Raw genomic sequence first — 9,161 nt, 5'->3', positions numbered from 1 at the left:
GGCTCATGTGCCCTATTTGGTAATATTTGGTAACATTTGGTAATTTTTCAGAATTGTTTCTTTTAAGACAATGGTGTGTAATAATTAGAATATTTATGTTGTACGCTTGACGTTTGTGGTGGTTGTGTTACATACACCACTTTTATCTATTTTATTTTGTGTGTTTGTTTATTTCTTATTGTTAAGGTTTAGTGATGCTGGCATTAAGTTCAGCGAAGTACAATCAATTTGAAATTTGTGATAGAGATCAAGGAATGAACGATGTTCTTATGCTGGCATTAAGTTCAGCGCCATCGCTCACCTACATTTCACGATCTCCGGCTTTAGGCCAAGGTTTTTCAAACTCTTTTCACACTAATGCCTTCGTGAATTTTTAAATTATTTCTGATTTTAAGTAATGAGGGCCTTACTTAATCTTAAGTGTGGGGGAGGGGGTAATTCTCTCGGATATGCAATACAACTTGGCTTATTGTCGCATTTTATGAAAAATTTTAAATTTTAGAACTAAAAGTATTAGCGAAAAAGCCAATTGTGGGGGATGTTACTAATCTTTTCGAGTTATTATCACAAATTTTTGCAAAATTAAAACTATGAAAGTACTTTTGGCTTGGAAATAAAAGAAATGAAAGTCACTGAACGAAAAGGATGAATCAAGTCCATCCCTTAAGGAAGTAAAGTCTTCCAAAATGACACACTTGCTAACTTATGTTAGAAGATGTAGTCCAGAACAGCTGTAGGTTGACGAAAAAACTTGAAAAGTCATCTCTATCATCGGCTGAAAATCTACCTCACCTCAGCATCAAACAGGGTTTTTGGTGGTCAGACTTATCCAAACCATGAGATGGATCTGTCTCGTACATTGGGGGGCACATTGCAAATTAGATTTTAAGACTAATGAATCTAATCCCCAGATGGATGATCTCCGTAAAGATCAACCGCATCTATGTTTGACCGCGGTCAACATACATATGCCATAACAAATTGAGGTGTGCAAACTCATGGTTCACCGATGATATTTGGACACGATATAAGTTTCTTCTAAAACTTATGCTATTTTATGAACTATATTGTGTAAAACCATTTTTAGGACATTCGATTTCAAGTTCCATGATACTTCAATCATGGGGGCGGATAGCTTACTAATCGCCGACTGAGACTACGGTTTTCAGTTACCCTCGACCGGAATTTGAGGTTAAAACCAGAAAACGTGTCTAGTTTAAAAATTAGCATTGACATTTTCAAAATATTAAAACGTTTTCTCAAAGATCCAATTTTCCCTAAGGATCCATAATTTTAAAAGAACTTTCACCAAAGTTCGTCTCTCCCAAATAATCCAAATGTGTGCGTGTGTTTCATAAATTGTGTGTGTACCTAAACGAATGTGTATTCCAATGGTGTAAACTTCTGTGCTATATCGTGTGAGTGTGTATTCCATTTGTGTTTTATGGGTTTCATATAGCGTGAGTTTGTGTGTGTTTTGCTTGATTCGTGTGATTCGTGTAATTTGTACTTCAAATAATGCGTGTGATTCATTGATGTTTGTGTTTTGTATATGAATGATTAGAACATGACTTGCTTGAGGACAAGCAAGAGTTAAGTATGGGGGATTTTGATATTACTCAAATTAGTCATATCTTTAGTCGTAATATCGCATCCTATTGTTGTTTATTTCATATGTAAACATAGTAAATCCGTTTGTATTTCATAGTATTGTAATATAGTCTAGAATCATTGTAAACTTGAAGAAATATGAAGATTATGTATGATAACAGCTCAAAGATCGAAAACAAGACCAGAGAACCAAAGACAGAAGAGTGTGCTCAGCGCACCACAAAGGGTGCGCTCAGCGCACATTGCATAAATTTGATCAGAGGATTTCTTGGCCAAAACCAAAGTGCACCAAGCGCACATTTTGATGGTGCGCGCAACGCACAGTAGTGCGCTCAGCGGACCTATACGCGCACTTTTAACATAAATGCAGATTTGAATGTGCGTTGTCGAGCTGTAAAGGAAAAAGTGAAGTAGGTGAGAGTGCGCTCAGCGCACCCCTACTGTGCGCGCCGCGCACAGTGCTTTTCACCAACTTTTCAGCTTATTTAATTCCATTTCCAGTTTCATTTCAAGGGTACCAGTTTCCTCTCTGTTCAGAGACGAAAACATATGATTCAAAGCAGTTCTTGGGCTTATCAAAGTGCATCTAAGCACTCAAATCATTGAAGAATCCAAGATCATTCAAGAGCTTCATCCAAGATTACTCCTAAAAGGTTAATCTTGTATTTACAATGAATTCTATCTTTGTTACTGTTGTGTTTAAGTTTTCAAGCATGATTGTTGGCTAGTCCATTTTATGTTCATCTAGATAAATAACCGAGATGTTGAATGTTTAATATTGATTGATTGTTATTATGTACGATAGTTTGATGTTTGAATACAAGAACCATTCTTTTAAGTTTAATCCTTTCGATTCAACTAGTTGATATGTTCATTTGATTAAGAAACATCATCTTGTTAAGTTAATGTATTGATTTACACCTAGTGACATGTGTTTATCCATCTTTTACCAAAAGGGATAAGTTGAGTTCAAATGGTTAATTTACATAAGAATGTAAGAACGACTCTTGTAGATACTTTGGAATAGCTTAATTAATATGTGTAATTGTCTAGGAGAATGACCAATTCCTTAGAATCTGTTATACACACTTTCAACTACCTAGTTCCATCAATTGACATGTGTTAGTGATTTGCCTTATCTAGTGACGTTTATAGAGATCTTATTATAACACTTGGTTAATTATTTAGGTTGGGTAAATTGAGCATTTAACCGGACCAAGGGAATGAACTAAGTTAAACCTTTACTTGATATAGGAGTGGATCATGTACAATACACCATTGACTTGATCATTCTTCAAGTCTTCAAACTAGTTGAATTAGTTGATTACAAATAGGAGGTCTTAGATGACAAGAACATCACTTGCATCGTGTAATCCAGTTTGAGTGTTTGTGCAAGACTACTCTTGGTGAACTAATTAATTAGTTTTCATGCATAACCAATCAATCCGATCTTAATCCTAAATAACATTCAACATTAAGGGTAAAAAGTCTAGATGAGCATATCTCTTTAATTTGATATCAAAACTATCTTTCTATTTTCATAAACATAAAATACCAAAAATATTGTCTTTTTAATCTTATTCATCACTTGATTCACCTATCGTAAAAGGGCAAACCAAAATATATCTTGTACTTGTAATTTTCTTAGTTAATCACAATTTAGTCTATAATCCTAATTTGATTTAGATATTGTCCTTGGAACGATACACGGATTTTACCATTCACTATACTACTACACGATCGGGTACACTGCCCGTTAGTGTGTAGCAATCTCTAATCGGTATTTTTCCATACTATTTCATACGATAATTCATATACCACGTTTTGCACATCAGAAATAATATTTTTCACACAAAGGTAACCGCAAAAGGGAAGGTTTGTAATATGATTATTGATGGCGGGAGTTGCGAGAATGTGGTGTCGAATGAAATGGTCGAAAAGTTGGGGTTGAAAGCTGTTTACCACCCCGAGCCATACCAATTGACTTGGTTAAAGAAAGGTAACTATATCAAGGTTACCAAGAGGTGTTTAGTGCAATTTTCTATTGGGAAAAAGTACAAAGATGAGGTTTGGTGCAAAGTCATTCCGATGGACGCGTGTCACCTACTACTCGGTTGACCATGGCAATTTGATAGAAAGGCGAAGCATGATGGGTTCAAGAATACCTATACTTTTTATAAGGATGGTATACAAATCACTTTAGCTCCATTGGATATGCGACAACAGCCAGATAGTACTTTAATTCTCGATCGAACTGAATTTGAACAGTCGGCCAAACTAGCACCTCTCGTGTTCGCATTGGTAATTCAAGAAGTTAATGAAACTGTTGAAAAAGTGCCGAATTAGGTTCAGCCCCTGCTGCATGAGTTCGCTGATGTAATGCCAAGTGAGATTCCCTCGGGTTTACCTATGATGCGTGATGTGCAACATTGCATCGATTTAATTCCCGGTTCATCAATACCAAACAAACCAGCGTATCGAATGAACCCTGCCGAATTTGAAGAACTACAAAAATAGGTTACTGAACTGTTGGAGAAGGGATTAATTCGAGAAAGTATGAGTCCCTGCGCGGTTCCTGCCTTGTTAGTCCCGAAACAGGGAGGAACGTATAGGATGTGCATCGATAGCCGAGTTGTTAACAAGATTACTATTAAGTACGGTTTTCCTATTCCAAGGTTCGATGACTTACTTGACCAACTTCATGGGGCTACTGTATTCTCTAAATTTGATTTACGAAGTGGCTATCACCAGATTCGGATGCGACCCGGTGATGAATGGAAAACAGCTTTTAAAATGCGGGATGGATTATATGAATGGATGGTCATGCCTTTTGGGTTATCAAACGCGCCAAGTACATTTATGAGGTTGATGAATCAAGTGTTCAAACCTTTCATTGGGCGGTTTGTTGTAGTTTACTTCGATGACATCCTTATTTTTAGTTCATCTGTTGAGCAGCATCTTGATCACCTACGTCAAGTTTTTACCACTTTGAGGAATCAAAAGTTGTACGCCAATCGTAAGAAGTGCCACTTTCTTACAACTGAGGTGACATTTCTTGGATCTGTTGTGTCCGAACGAGGGATAAAGATGGACAAAGCTAAGATTGAAGCAATTTTAAACTGGCCGCTTCCCACCAATCTTCACGAGATCCGTAGCTTTCACGGGTTAGCTTCTTTTTACCGTCGTTTCATCAAAAAATTTAGTACTATAATTGCTCCTGTCACAGAATGTATGAAGGGTGGAAAATTTTCTTGGAATGATGACGCGACTAAGGCCTTCAATGAGTTAAAGACGAAAGTTACACAAGCACCTGTGCTCGCATTGCCCAACTTCACAGATGTATTTTATGTTGAATGTGATGCTTCAGCGGTTGGGATTGGTGGTGTCTTAAGCCAAAACAAACGGCCTGTTGCCTTTTACAGTGAAAAATTAAATGATGCTAGGCGTAAATATTCAACGTATGATCAGGAGTTTTATGCTATTGTGCGTTGTTTGGAAGCATGAACGCATTACCTTCTGTCGTCCGAGTTTGTACTTTATTCTGACCACGAATCTTTAAAATATATTCATGGACAACATAAGTTAAATGCTAGACATACGAAGTGGGTTGAGCCTTTACAAGCCTATACGTTTGTTATTCGACACAAGGCTGGTTCGCAGAATCAAGTTGTAGACACTCTTAGTAGGCGTTATTCGTTACTCTCTACCATGCGTATTCATGTGTGTGGATTTGATGCTTGGAAGTCTATGTACAAAAACGACAAGGACTTTAAAGATATGTGGAGTAGGTGTTCGACAGGTACTGATCAGCTGTTCCATATTTATGATGGATTTTTGTTCAGGGGTGTGCGACTTTGTGTACCCAAAGGTTCTTCGAGGGAAGCTTTGATAACCGAGAGCCATTCAGGTGGTCTTGCGGGGCATTTTGGTATGAACAAGACACTTTTGCTAATCAAGAATAAATTTGATTGGCCACACATGGAGCGTGATGTTAATCGGGTCGTGGCAAGGTGTCAAATTTGTCATATTGCTAAAACACATAGTAGTAATGAAATGTCCCGTTCTTATTGATTAAAAACGTTCCATATTAATTGATTTCGTTGCGAGGTTTTGACCTCTATATGAGACGTTTTTCAAAGACTGCATTCATTTTTAAAACAAACCATAACCTTTATTTCATAAATAAAGGTTTAAAAAGCTTTACGTAGATTATCAAATAATGATAATCTAAAATATCCTGTTTACACACGACCATTACATAATGGTTTACAATACAAATATGTTACATCGAAATCAGTTTCTTGAATGCAGTTTTTACACAATATCATACAAACATGGACTCCAAATCTTGTCCTTATTTTAGTATGCAACAGCGGAAGCTCTTAATATTCACCTGAGAATAAACATGCTTTAAACGTCAACAAAAATGTTGGTGAGTTATAGGTTTAACCTATATATATCAAATCGTAACAATAGACCACAAGATTTCATATTTCAATACACATCCCATACATAGAGATAAAAATCATTCATATGGTGAACACCTGGTAACCGACAATAACAAGATGCATATATAAGAATATCCCCATCATTCCGGGACACCCTTCGGATATGATATAAATTTCGAAGTACTAAAGCATCCGGTACTTTGGATGGGGTTTGTTAGGCCCAATAGATCTATCTTTAGGATTCGCGTCAATTAGGGTGTCTGTTCCCTAATTCTTAGATTACCAGACTTAATAAAAAGGGGCATATTGGATTTCGATAATTCAACCATAGAATGTAGTTTCACGTACTTGTGTCTATTTTGTAAATCATTTATAAAACCTGCATGTATTCTCATCCCAAAAATATTAGATTTTAAAAGTGGGACTATAACTCACTTTCACAGATTTTTACTTCGTCGGGAAGTAAGACTTGGCCACTGTTGATTCACGAACCTATAACAATATATACATATATATTAAAGTATGTTCAAAATATATTTACAACACTTTTAATATATTTTGATGTTTTAAGTTTATTAAGTCAGCTGTCCTCGTTAGTAACCTATAACTAGTTGTCCACAGTTAGATGTACAGAAATAAATCGATAAATATTATCTTGAATCAATCCACGACCCAGTGTATACGTATCTCAGTATTGATCACAACTCAAACTATATATATTTTGGAATCAACCTCAACCCTGTATAGCTAACTCCAACATTCACATATAGAGTGTCTATGGTTGTTCCGAAATATATATAGATGTGTCGACATGATAGGTCGAAACATTGTATACGTGTCTATGGTATCTCAAGATTACATAATATACAATACAAGTTGATTAAGTTATGGTTGGAATAGATTTGTTACCAATTTTCACGTAGCTAAAATGAGAAAAATTATCCAATCTTGTTTTACCCATAACTTCTTCATTTTAAATCCGTTTTGAGTGAATCAAATTGCTATGGTTTCATATTGAACTCTATTTTATGAATCTAAACAGAAAAAGTATAGGTTTATAGTCGGAAAAATAAGTTACAAGTCGTTTTTGTAAAGGTAGTCATTTCAGTCGAAAGAACGACGTCTAGATGACCATTTTAGAAAACATACTTCCACTTTGAGTTTAACCATAATTTTTGGATATAGTTTCATGTTCATAATAAAAATCATTTTCTCAGAATAACAACTTTTTAATCAAAGTTTATCATAGTTTTTAATTAACTAACCCAAAACAGCCCGCGGTGTTACTACGACGGCGTAAATCCGGTTTTACGGTGTTTTTTCGTGTTTCCAGGTTTTAAATCATTAAGTTAGCATATCATATAGATATAGAACATGTGTTTAGTTGATTTTAAAAGTCAAGTTAGAAGGATTAACTTTTGTTTGCGAACAAGTTTAGAATTAACTAAACTATGTTCTAGTGATTACAAGTTTAAACCTTCGAATAAGATAGCTTTATATGTATGAATCGAATGATGTTATGAACATCATTACTACCTTAATTTCCTTGGATAAACCTACTGGAAAATAGAAAAATGGATCTAGCTTCAATGGATCCTTGGATGGCTCGAAGTTCTTGAAGCAGAATCATGACACGAAAACAAGTTCAAGTAAGATCATCACTTGAAATAAGATTGTTATAGTTATAGAAATTGAACCAAAGTTTGAATATGATTATTACCTTGTATTAGAATGATAACCTACTGTAAGAAACAAAGATTTCTTGAGGTTGGATGATCACCTTACAAGATTGGAAGTGAGCTAGCAAACTTGAAAGTATTCTTGATTTTATGAAACTAGAACTTTTGGAATTTATGAAGAACACTTAGAACTTGAAGATAGAACTTGAGAGAGATCAATTAGATGAATAAAATTGAAGAATGAAAGTGTTTGTAGGTGTTTTTGGTCGTTGGTGTATGGATTAGATATAAAGGATATGTAATTTTGTTTTCATGTAAATAAGTCATGAATGATTACTCATATTTTTATAATTTTATGAGATATTTCATGCTAGTTGCCAAATGATGGTTCCCACATGTGTTAGGTGACTCACATGGGCTGCTAAGAGCTGATCATTGGAGTGTATATACCAATAGTACATACATCTAAAAGCTGTGTATTGTACGAGTACGAATACGGGTGCATACGAGTAGAATTGTTGATGAAACTGAACGAGGATGTAATTGTAAGCATTTTTGTTAAGTAGAAGTATTTTGATAAGTGTATTGAAGTCTTTCAAAAGTTTATAAATACATATTAAAACACTACATGTATATACATTTTAACTGAGTCGTTAAGTCATCGTTAGTCGTTACATGTAAGTGTTGTTTTGAAACCTTTAGGTTAACGATCTTGTTAAATGTTGTTAACCCAATGTTTATAATATCAAATGAGATTTTAAATTATTATATTATCATGATATTATCATGTATGAATATCTCTTAATATGATATATATACATTAAATGTCTTTACAACGATAATCGTTACATATATGTCTCGTTTAAAAATCATTAAGTTAGTAGTCTTGTTTTTACATATGTAGTTCATTGTTAATATACTTAATGATATGTTTACTTATCATAGTATCATGTTAACTATATATATATCCATATCTATGTCATCATATAGTTTTTACAAGTTTTAACGTTCGTGAATCACCGGTCAACTTGGGTGGTCAATTGTCTATATGAAACATATTTCAATTAATCAAGTCTTAACAAGTTTGATTGCTTAACATGTTGGAAACATTTAATCCTGTAAATATCAATCTCAATTAATATATATAAACATGGAAAAGTTCGGGTCACTACAGTACCTACCCGTTAAATAAATTTCGTCCCGAAATTTTAAGCTGTTGAAGGTGTTGACGAATCTTCTGGAAATAGATACGGGTATTTCTTCTTCATCTGATCTTCACGATCCCAGCTGAAATCGGGTCCTCTACGAGCATTCCATCGAACCTTAACAATTGGTATCTTGTTTTGCTTAAGTCTTTTAACCTCACGATCCATTATTTCGACGGGTTCTTCGATGAATTGAAGTTTTTCGTTGATTTGGATTT

Source organism: Rutidosis leptorrhynchoides, chromosome 2 (assembly GCF_046630445.1).
Source record: "Rutidosis leptorrhynchoides isolate AG116_Rl617_1_P2 chromosome 2, CSIRO_AGI_Rlap_v1, whole genome shotgun sequence".
Lineage (NCBI taxonomy): Eukaryota > Viridiplantae > Streptophyta > Magnoliopsida > Asterales > Asteraceae > Rutidosis > Rutidosis leptorrhynchoides.
Note: the sequence above shows the minus strand (reverse complement) of the source record.